This window comes from Rhinatrema bivittatum, chromosome 8 (genome assembly GCF_901001135.1).
Source record: "Rhinatrema bivittatum chromosome 8, aRhiBiv1.1, whole genome shotgun sequence".
In the NCBI taxonomy this organism is placed as follows: Eukaryota; Metazoa; Chordata; class Amphibia; order Gymnophiona; family Rhinatrematidae; genus Rhinatrema; species Rhinatrema bivittatum.
The window spans coordinates 102,127,100-102,139,200 of NC_042622.1; the positions used below are offsets into that span (position 1 = coordinate 102,127,100).

Sequence of the window (12,101 nt, forward strand, 5' to 3'; positions counted from 1 at the left end):
CAATGCATAGGTGAGAGCCACTGAGGAAATCAGCGCTTTATCCGCCTCTAGAACAGTGTAGGTAGCGGTCTCTAGGATCCAGTCCCTAATAATGCGCATATTACAAGCTAAATTGTAAAGGTATAAATTGGGCACCCCCAAACCCCCAGCTCCCCATGGCCGTTGTAACCACCCCAGAGGCAAGCGCGCCCTCCCACCCCTCCAAATAAAAGCACGTAGGGCACGATCCAACAAGGTCCTGTCCGAGCGTTTAAGATGAATGGGCAGATTCTGCATAAGATAAAGCCATTTTGGCAGTATCACCATTTTATAAAGATGCACCCGGCCACTGATCGAAAGGGGAAGGGGACCCCATCTAAGTAACAGCTCTTGTGTTTGTTGAATTAACGGAGGTATATTTACTAGGGATGTGAATCGTTTTTCAACGATTAAAATTATCGTCCGATAATGTTTATATCGTCTTAAATCGTTATAGAACACGATACAATAGAAATTCTAACGATTTATCGTTAAAATCGTTAAATCGTGTTAGTGCGCACTAACTCGAGTTAGTGCGCACTAACTCCCCGTTAGTGCGCACTAACTCGATTTAGTGCGCACTAACTGAAAATGATACAAATAAACACTTTCCAGGTCACTGAAGGTCAGTTAGGAATGAATATGTGTTCCTATTGGCTGGCTGCCCTCTTATCTATTGATGTTACCAAGGTTACCACTGAGGTGATGGTTGGGGGGATGGGAAATGGAACTGGAAACTAACGAACACCAACAGAAAATGAAACAGTGTTCACACTTCCCAGGTCAGTAAAGGTCACTTAGGAATGAATATGTATGTATGTATTCCTATTGGCTGGCTGTGCTCTTATCTATTGATGTTACCAATATGGTTGGGGGGATGTGAAATGGAAACAGTTGGAAGCTTGACAAAAAAAGTAATGTAATGATCAGCACTCACGTGACTAGAACTTGTTTGTTTATTATTTTTGTTAGCAGGCACCTGAAATGCTAGTGCATGTTGAATTTGCCAATCACTGTGCATTTTAGAAAGGTGGTCCTGGCTGGAACTGTACACAGTTCAAATATATGTAATTGATTGTTGGTAAGTGTATTTTTTAAGTAGCCACACTGGCACCAGTATGTTTACTTTTCCTCCTACTTAACTCACTAGCTCAGCTTTGTAAGAAGGGCTTCTCTGCTTGTGTGTTGTTTTTGTTTGGTGTGAGGAGAGCAGAAACATCAGATCTTTATTCAATCTACTACAGTCATCTCTTACAGTGCCCTATCCCTATTAATACCAGGAGTGTTGTGATCTTCCTGCACACAGTGCCCTAACCCTGATACCAGTCTGAGACAGCTCCCTCCCTGCATTACTAGTGAGAGGCTGGCTTCACAGACAGGGGGGAGCTGCCTGACCCTCACTCCTGACTTCCCCCATGTCCCAGCTAGTGAATGGTGTGAGGGTGAGGGGGGGGGGGGGGGAGGATGGTGAAGTCTGAGACAGCTCCCTCCCTGCATTACTAGTGAGAGGCTGGCTTCACAGACAGGGGGGAGCTGCCTGACCCTCACTCCTGACTTCCCCCATGTCCCAGCTAGTGAATGGTGTGTGGGTGAGGGGGGGGGGGCGAGGATGGTGAAGTCTGAGACAGCTCCCTCCCTGCATTACTAGTGAGAGGCTGGCTTCACAGACAGGGGGGAGCTGCCTGACCCTCACTCCTGACTTCCCCCATGTCCCAGCTAGTGAATGGTGTGTGGGTGAGGGGGGGGGGTGTGGATGGTGAAGTCTGAGACAGCTCCCTCCCTGCATTACTAGTGAGAGGCTGGCTTCACAGACAGGGGGGAGCTGCCTGACCCTCACTCCTGACTTCCCCCATGTCCCAGCTAGTGAATGGTGTGTGGGTGAGGGGGGGGGGGGTGGATGGTGAAGTCTGAGACAGCTCCCTCCCTGCATTACTAGTGAGAGGCTGGCTTCACAGACAGGGGGGAGCTGCCTGACCCTCACTCCTGACTTCCCCCATGTCCCAGCTAGTGAATGGTGTGTGGGTGAGGGGGGGGGGGGGAGGATGGTGAAGTCTGAGACAGCTCCCTCCCTGCATTACTAGTGAGAGGCTGGCTTCACAGACAGGGGGGAGCTGCCTGACCCTCACTCCTGACTTCCCCCATGTCCCAGCTAGTGAATGGTGTGTGGGTGAGGATGGTGAAGTCTGAGACAGCTCCCTCCCTGCATTACTAGTGAGAGGCTGGCTTCGCAGACAGGGGGGAGCTGCCTGACCCTCACTCCTGACTTCCCCCATGTCCCAGCTAGTGAATGGTGTGTGGGTGAGGGGGGGGGGGGGGAGGATGGTGAAGTCTGAGACAGCTCCCTCTCTGCATTACTAGTGAGAGGCTGGCTTCACAGACAGGGGGGAGCTGCCTGTCCCTCACTCCTGACTTCCCCCATGTCCCAGCTAGTGAATGGTGTGTGGGTGAGGGGGGGGGGGGGGGGTGGATGGTGAAGTCTGAGACAGCTCCCTCCCTGCATTACTAGTGAGAGGCTGGCTTCACAGACAGGGGGGAGCTGCCTGACCCTCACTCCTCCGGGGTATTGTGATCTTCCTGCACACAGTGCCCTATCCCTGATACCAGGGGTGTTGTGATCTTCCTGCATGCAGTGCCCTATCCCTATTAATACCAGGAGTGTTGTGATCTTCCTGCATGCAGTGCCCTATCCCTATTAATACCAGGAGTGTTGTGATCTTCCTGCATGCAGTGCTCTATCCCTGATATCGGGATGTGTGCAAGAAGATCACAACACCCCCGGTATCAGGAATAGGGCACTGCGTGCAGGAAGATCACAACACCCCCAGTATCAGGAATAGGGCACTGTGTGCAGGAAGATCACAACACCCCTGGTATTAGGGATAGGGCACTGTGTGCAGGAAGATCACAACACTCCTGGTATTAATAGGGATAGGGCACTGTGTGCAGGAAGATCACAATACCCCTGGTATCAGGGTTAGGGCACAAGTTCTAGTCACATTGACTGATCACATTACTTGTTTTGTCAAGCTACCAACTGTTTCCATTTCCCATCCCCCATATACTGTCAGTAGGAAACTTGGTAACATGAATAAATAAGAGGGCAGCCAATAGGAATACATATTCATTCCTAAACTGACCTTAACTGACCTGAAAAGTGTCAAATTGTATCATTTTCAGTTAGTGCGTACTAACTCCCAGTTAGTGCGCACTAACTCGAGTTAGTGCGCACTAATCGGAAAAAACGATTTTTAACGATTTTTTAACTAAAAAAATCGTGCCTAAGACGATTTTCTTGCCCTGCCACACGATTTCTATCGTTAAGACGATATGGAAAACGATTCACATCCCTAATATTTACAGCGTACACCTGATCCGGGTGAACTGTAAGATTTATCCCCAAGTAACGAATGCCCGTAGTAGCCCATTGCAAGGGGAAGGCACCCGGCCAATCATCTCGTAACTTATCGGGGTATGCCAGCGCCGTGGATTTCCCCCAATTCAATCGAAACCCCGAAAAACCACCAAAGGCTCCCATTTTATCCAGCAATAGCGGAAGAGAGGTCATCGGGCTGGTTATAAACACCAGGAGATCGTCCGCAAATGCTGCGCTTTTAAAAATCATATCATTTAAGCGAATTCCCCAAATACCCGTCGTCTGTTGTATGGCCAAAAGAAGGGGTTCCAATTGTAGAACAAATAAGGGAGATAGGGGGCAGCCCTGCCTCGTGCCCCGCCGAATATCAAACAGAGCTGACTGTACTCCATTAACCAATAACAACGCCTGGGGATCCGCATAAAGCAACTGTATGGCCTGTAAAAAAAAACCCATCCAGCCCCAGACGCCTTAAGATATAAAAAAGATACGGCCACTCCACCCTATCAAACGCTTTTTCCGCGTCAAAACTGACCACTAGGGATGGAGTGCCCGTATAATGACAGAGGTCCAGGGCGGTGAGGAGCTGTCGAACATTGGTCAACCCATACCATTTCCGTACAAAACCCACCTGGTGCGCGCCCACGAAGGTCGGAAGCACGCGCGCTAATCGGTCAGCTAAAAGTTTTGCCAGAAGCTTCTGATCATAATTTATCAAAGAAATAGGACGATACGAGTCCACCCTCTGAGGGTCCTTCCCCGGCTTAGCAATTAGAGTAATATGCGCAGTATTCATCTGAGGTGGGTAATTGCCCGCAGTAGTCACAGCAAGGAAATAAGCTTGTAACGGCTCACAAACTTTATCGATCACACATTTATAAAACTCAGCCGTGTAACCGTCGGGGCCGGGAGCCTTCAACTTTTTTGAGTGCAAAATCCCCCCCTTGATTTCAAGTTCAGTTATTGGGGCATTAAGCATCTGTCTTTGCTCCAAGGTGAGTGTCGGAATGGGCAATGTGTCACAAAATTGGCTACACTTCTCCTCAGACCACTCCCCTGCACTATATAATTTCCCATAATAATCTCTAAAGAGCCGCAATATAGTTTGATTACAAGTTTCAATCTGACCCGTCTCATTTTTCAAACCCGCCACATGTCGCGACCCCCTGGCAGAGCGGATCAAATTGGACATCAGTTTCCCGGCTTTGTTGCCATGTCTATATAATTGGTATTGATAGTATAATATACTTTTCTTTGCCCGGGAATGCAATACTGTGTTCAAGGAACATTGTATTGAATGATATTGTTCCCGAAGCTGAGCCGTATTACCTCGGAGTAGTTGGCGCTTTACGCGCCGCATTTGGTCAGTTAAGTGGATAATTTGAGCATTTATGGACTTTTTGCGATGGGCCACATAAGAGACAATGTCTCCCCTCAGCACCGCTTTAGCCGTACACCAAAACAAAGATGGATTATCTCGGTGCTCCATATTAAGAGTAGCGTAATCTGACCAGCGGTCTAGTAAATACTTCTGAAAAGCGATATCCTCTGCTAAATAATACGGAAATCGCCAGACCCTGGCGCCCGCAGTAATAGGCGCAATTTGCACATCCACCCACACAGGGGCGTGGTCGGAGATAACAATAGGTTCAATGCCTGCCTCAGCCACCAGTGAAAAGGCGTGTCCACTAAGCATAATATAATCTAAGCGTGCAGAAGTAGTATGGGCTCTGGACAAATGGGTGAACTCTCGGACCCCAGGATTAAGCAACCTCCAGACATCCACCAAATGGAGAGTGGATTCCAGTTTCCCAGGGCCTTTCCCCATCCCATGTTCACGACGCCCTGCGTGAGAAGTGTCCACCTGGGGATCCCGAATTGTGTTAAAGTCGCCCCCCACAATAATAATGTCTGCCAGATAAGGCAGCAGTTGTGCATAGATTGTCTGAAAAAATTGGGCATCATACACATTGGGCGCGTAGAGATTACAAAATACGAACTGCCTATGAAACACCTCAGCGATGACAATAATAAAGCGCCCCTCCGGGTCCTTAATTTCTTTGCTAATAGTAATCGGTAAGTTTTTGTGAAATACGATCGCCACCCCAGCAGACCTGGAGGTGGCCGACGCATAAACCACCTGTCCCACCCAGGAGCGACATAGTTTTAGGTGTTCTGCGTCATTGAGATGAGTTTCTTGGAGAAAGCCAACCAGCGCACCCAGCCGCTGCAAATGAGTCAAGATCTTAGTGCGCTTGACCGGGGAATGAATCCCGCCAACATTCCAGGATATTAATCGTGTAAGATTACTAGAGATATGAGATTAAGCTAGGAGATGATGCAGGGGTAATACAGTCCCGCAAATCTGAACTCTCCCAGCCGGAGTCCAGATTCGTACGAGTTGGCCACGAGGCATGATATACAGAAGAACATACCAAGCATCCGAGCTGGACACAAACATAGTACATACAGAGTAGTTTCCCCTCCTCCCCTACCCTCCCCCACCCCTCCCTACCCCTCCCACCCCCCTCCCCCCCTTGTTCCGTCCCGACTGAAAACAGAGCACCCAGTAGTATTTAAACCATGTGGCACCCCTGTAGAGAGATCACGTAGCCCCTCTCCACCAGCGCGTGGGCCCCCGCCCCCCCCAGCCGCCCCCACCCCCACCCGACAACATCCAAACTATACAAGAGCATTCCATCATGTCTTAGAACATCATATCCTACTACTGCTACATCAAAAGGGCAGCAGTAACCTGGTTTTGGGCAAACTTAACAACAGTAGCCCGCACTTGTAACACTGTTGTCCAACATAGGAAGGAGAAAAGAAAACAAGACACAGGAGGGAGAGAGAAATAAAAAAGTGAAATATATGTGGAAAAAGAAAAAAAAAAACCCAAATAATCCCTCCCCCGAACTTAGGATAAGCGAAAATAAACAAAATTTTTATATTTTTAAGGAGGGGAGTACAGTCAATGGGAATCTTCCTTCCGCTGTAAAACGCAGTACTCTCTCACAGCCTTAGTATCAGGCGCACCATCCAAAAATGAAATTAGAAAGAGAGTGGACGGAAAAGAAAAAAAATAAATAAAGAAAAAAGTGTGTGCAGCCAACAGGTGCAGTCAACATGGGAAGTCAATGAGGCAGCTGCAGAGAAGCAAAAAGAAGCAAAAAAGCCATACCGATGAAGTACTCAGTCAGGAGCCCAATGGCCCAACTAAAGTTCAAGAAAATAACAGCCGGAGCTCATAGGCCAGGGGACCTCAAGAGGATCCGGTCGCTAAAAAAAACGGGCCACGCGTCAACCCGCCGGCCCGCAGCAGAATGGAGTCCCCAGGGTAGGAGAAAAGAAAAGATCCGACGTGCGAAATAGAAAAATGATAGGTATAAACAAAAAAAAAGATAAAATAAGTAAACTCTCTACTGCACATCCACGTGGGGCACATCCGCTACCCGTTTTGTCTTCACTCAGCAGCTCCCGCCACTCGCAGCTCCCGTCCGGGGACTCACGAGGCAGCCACAGTGCTCGCCTTGTATTCCTCCACGAAGACACGAGCTTGTTCAGGCGTTTCGAGCCAACGGGGTCCCCCAGCAGTTACCACTCGCAGCCGCGCAGGGTAAATAAGGGTCGCTCTAAGGCCCAGATTTATCAGATTCGAGCAGTGTGGGGCCATTGCACGCCGTTGTTGGGAGACCCCCGCGGAAAAGTCCTGAAAAAGTAAGATTTTGTTCCCGTCCAGTAGCAGACTTCGTCCACCCCGCAACGCCCGAAGAATTTCAATTTTGTGAGCGTAGTTTAATAGCTTGACAATAACAGGCAGTGGCCGCGCAGCATCATTCTGCCTCGGGCCCAACCGATGGGCACGCTCTACCCTCAGCGGGCCGTTATTCCGGGGAAGAGACAATTGCTCTGACAGCCATTTCTCCAAGTAAGCCGGCAGGTCCGGATCTTTCACCGACTCTGGGATCCCAATCAGTCTGACATTGGAGCGGCGCGATCGGTTTTCGAGATCCTCGCCGTCACGAGGTCATCGTGTGTCTCAGACACTCGCGCTTCCAGTTCTAGTATTCGCGGTTCAAACCCCTGCAGCGATTGCTGCAAGCTTGTAATCTGCTCGGCGATCGCTTTGAGGTCAGGGCCGATCGCCGTCTTTATATGCTCCAATTCAATACCTGGCACCGGCTGGCCTAGCGGTGGGCGATCCGGCGAAGATGGCGGATCTGCTCCCCTAGGCCTCTCTCGCTCCTTATCTTTGCGGATCGTCCGAGTCGCCATTCTGCTACCGCCCTGAGAACGCAGATAAGTGCAGTGAAGGGTATAAGTAAAAATTAGAGAATGCCAAAAGGTATTAGGCTGGGGATGGGCTCCGATGGGGGGACGAGACCCGGAGCTAAGGTTTCCACATCCGCTGTCCCCGCTGGCTCACGTGATCTCCGGTATATGAGTATTATAAACTGAATAAGATGTATTCTTGTCATTGTATGTGCAAGACAAACCCAATATAAATCCTGTACCTCCAGTTCTGTAAATATATACTCTGTATTCCACAGAAATGCCCACCCACCACTACCACTAATGTACCAGGGATGAGGAAAGGGGGTGAGCAGATAAGACAGAGGGAGGGAAGAGTTCTTCTCTAGTCCTGCTCCCTTTCATTTCCCCACCCCCTGTAGCCTCTCTCACATCCTCAGTCCTGTATGCTTTCTTACACACAGCCTCCTCCACTCTATTCACCAGCTTGCAAGCCTACCCCATCAGTCATTCCTCCTGACCAACTAGTCTTGCCCTACTCAGTCACTGTCCCCAGCCATTTTCTTCCCATTAGCCAGCCTGCAAGCTAATTACCTAGTTAGCCAGAACCCAAGTCCTACTTACCAGTGACCTTCACTAGCCAGCAGTCTCCAACCTTGGACTCCTTCCTTCCCCCCCCCCCCCCCCCCCCCCCAAGTCAGCCAGGCTCCAACCTCAGACCCCACAGCTAGCCAACTACCAGGCTCAGATGCTCCCCCTCTCAGTCTGTCTCCAGTCTCGACACCCCCCCCCCCCCCCCCCGTCAGCCATTCAGGCTCCAGCTTTGGACATTTCCCCAGCCAACCAGTCTCACCTCTGACACTCTCCCAGCCAGTTGGTCTCCAGCTTCAGACCTCTCACCAGCCAGCCTCCAGCTTCAGACTCTGCCCCTGCCAGCCAATCTCCAACTTCCACATAAGATCCCCTCCCTAGCCAGCCAATCTCTAGTTTGACTCACTCCGATTTGTCTTCAGCCATAGACTCCCCCCTCCTTAGCCAGGCAGGCTCCAGCCTTAGCCCCCCAGCCAGCTAGCCAGTTTCCAGCCTCAGAATCCCCTAGCTTAGTGTTTCCCAACCAGTCTGCCTTCAAACCTGATAACGCCATTGCAGAAAGACTAAATTAATTAATTGCTTCTGTGTTTACTAATGAGGATGTTGGGGAGATACCGGTTCCAGAGATGGTTTTCAAGGGTGATGAGTCGGATGAACTGAACCAAATCGCTGTGAACTTGGAAGATGTAGGAAGACCAGATTGACAAACTAAAGAGTGGTTTTTTATGTTAAATTATGTTCATATTGTTTGCTGTAATTTCCAACTGTTAGTTCGCTGTAAACCGAAGCGATATGTACTTGTACATGATCTTCGGTATAAAAAAGTCTTTAAATAAAATAAATAAATAAATCACCTGGACCAGATGGTATCCACCTCCAGGGTTCTGAAGGAACTCAAAAAATGAAATTTCAGATCTATTAGTAAATTTTATAACCTGTCATTAAAATCAACCATTGTACCTGAAGACTGGAGGGTGGCCAATGTAACCTCAATATTTAAAAAGGGCTCCAAGGGCGATCCGGGAAACTATAGACCAGTGAGTCTTTCAGTGCCAGGAATAATACTGGAAACTATTCTAAAGATCAAAATCACATAGCATATAGAAAGGCATGGTTTAATGGAACAGTCAGCATGGATTTATGCAAGGGAAGTCTTGCCTCACAAATCTGCTTAATGTTTTTGAAGGGGTTAATAAACGTGGATAAAGGTGAACTGGTTGGTGTATTTGGATTTTCAGAAGGCATTTGACAAAGTCCCTCATGAGAGGCTTCTAAGAAAACTAAAAAGTCATGGGTAAGGATGTGATGACTTTTCATGGATTACAAACTGGTTAAAAGACAGGAAACAAAGTAGGATTAAATGGTCAATTTTCTCAGTGAAGGAGGGTGAACAGTGGCATGTCTCAGGGATTTGTACTTGGAACTGTGCTTTTTCAATATATTTTATAAATGATCTGGAAAGGAATATGAAGAGTGAGGTAATCAGATTTGCAGATGGTACAAAATTATTCAGAGTAGTTAAATCTCAAGCGGATTGTGATAAATTGCAGAAGGACCATGCAAGACTGGAAGATTGGGCATCCAAATGGCAGATGAAATTTAATATGGACAAGTGCAAGGTGATGCATATAGGGAAAAATAACCCATGCTATAGTTACATGATGTTAGGTTCCATATTAGGAGTTTTGTGAGAACACTAGTAGTGGACCTATCTCTGGTGATTTCGTGTACCCTTGCGCCACGATGCAACCACAGGAGGAGCTCCGGTAAACGCCGAGGCAGGTGAAAGTGTTCAAGTGTAGGCTGGTGCCACTGGAACCTTAATAAGGTCGCGGATATTTGTCTTTATAGTAGACTAGTATATGGTTCTTTGTAAGTTATGGGATACTGCCACTTGAGATCTCTTGAAGTATAATTGAAAAGCTTCCATAACTATATATTAGGTTTAGCATTGGTAGCTGCTTGAAGTAAATGAGTTTAAAATATTAAAAGTATAACAGCTGTAGCAGATTATTTAGAAATCTATTGTCAGGTGTGTGTGTGAGAGAGAGTATTTATCAATAAGAATATGAATTTCATGGCTCAGACTTTTAGTGCCCACCCATGTTAACCTTGGGCCCAGCCAAAAATTCATTTCCTGCTATGCCACTGGCACATATGTGGAGAGAACTGGTCCTTAGTGTGTGGGGTCATGTCTTGGCCCCTCCCTGCCCTGGTCTTTATTTTACAGTTTCAAAGAGACACTGACAGGTCTTTCACTGCTTCCTTCTGACTATATGAATCCTTAACATGACTGCATTGCCTGCTGCATGGAAGTTGGTGTGCCCCACTCACAATTTTTGTTAATGTGTGCCTTGGGCTTGAAAAGGTTGGGAAACGCTAACCTAGCTAGCCAGCCACTCTCCAGCCTCAGATCCCCCTCCCCTCAGCCAGTTTCCAGCCTCAGATACTACCTCCAGCCAGCCAATCAGTATCCAGCCTCAGACTCCCAGTCTCTCCCTCCCAGCTAGCCTATCTCCAACCTCATACACCGAAGCCATCCAACCAGCATCAGGCACCCTGCCCCCAACCAGACTATAGCCTCAGATGTTCCCACCAACTAGTCAGTCCACAGCCCTCCTCCCCTTCTTACAGTCAGTCTCCAGCTTCAGACTCCCCATCCTCCTGCAGTGAAACAGGCTCCAGTCTCAGATATTCCCCCAGCCAACCAGCCAGTCTCGCCTAATACCCCCCACCACCTGCCTGCCAGCCAGTCTCCAGCCTTAGATCCAGCCAGCTAGCCTACCTCTAGCCTTGGACGCCCCCTCCTCTCAACCAGCCAGTCTCGCCTAATACCCCCCACCACCTGCCTGCCAGCCAGTCTCCAGCCTTAGATCCAGCCAGCTAGCCTACCTCTAGCCTTGGACGCCCCCTCCTCTCAACCAGCCAGTCTCCAACTTCAGTCCCTTTCTCCCCAGTCTCCGGACTCAGATGCTCCCTCTGGCTAGCCAGCCAATCTCCTGCATCTCTAGACTTTTCCAAGCCAGCCAGCCTCAGACTTCTCCCCGAGCCAGCCAAATACACCTTTAAAATACTTAGTTGCTTTTGAGATTTAGGGGTGAATTTTAAAAACCTTTCACGCATGCCAAAGCTGGGAGATACAGGGAGAACTTGGGCCAGTGTGTGCTGCGCAGATTTTAGAAAGTGTGCACAAATGTGCTTTCTCCCGGGATGTGCGCACAATTTTTTTTTTTTCCCAAAAAAGGAGTGGAGCATGGTCTAGGCAGGGCATAGGTGTTCCAGGATTTCTCAATGAATCCAGCAAATAAATACTTGCGCACACGAGTGCACCCTGGAGTCCCCTATCACATAACTTTACTTCTTCTATGGATGGTGGGTAAATCAGAAAACAAACAAATAAAAAAAACTAAAGAGGTGAGCTGGGTTTTAAGAATTGGGGCTAATTAACAAGAAGGGTTAGGAAATCTGATCCCTTCACTGGGCAAACTGGGAACAAACTGGTTTAATTGGTAATTGCGTCGGAGCGTGTCTACTGAAATCCCCTCACATGGTAGAGGCGGCATTTATGCACGTGTCCATATAAAATAGTACGCACATGTACGTGTACAGCCTGTTTTATTCCATGTATGTTTATACGCACGTATGTTATAAAATGGCTGCACCCTTTGGCATCAGCTGGGGTACATGTGTATCTGCGTTCTGGTATCAGTTCCCATCCCTGAGAATATAATTTTAAGGGATATGATGTGCTTGATTTTAGGCAGGTAGAAAATGATAGTGGCTGAGCCTGCTTCTGAGAAGATTGTCATCCAAGCTGGGATCTCTCTTCCTATTTAATATATCTTTATATATCTGTTAAGTAAAAGTA

General features: G+C 48.2%; 1 protein-coding gene across 2 annotated transcripts in view; it reads left to right on the forward strand.

The window, feature by feature from the left end:
- The window catches only part of LOC115097050 (carboxyl-terminal PDZ ligand of neuronal nitric oxide synthase protein-like), a 238,198-nt gene that overhangs the window by 134,985 nt on the left and 91,112 nt on the right, over positions 1–12,101 (forward strand). The window lies entirely within an intron of this gene.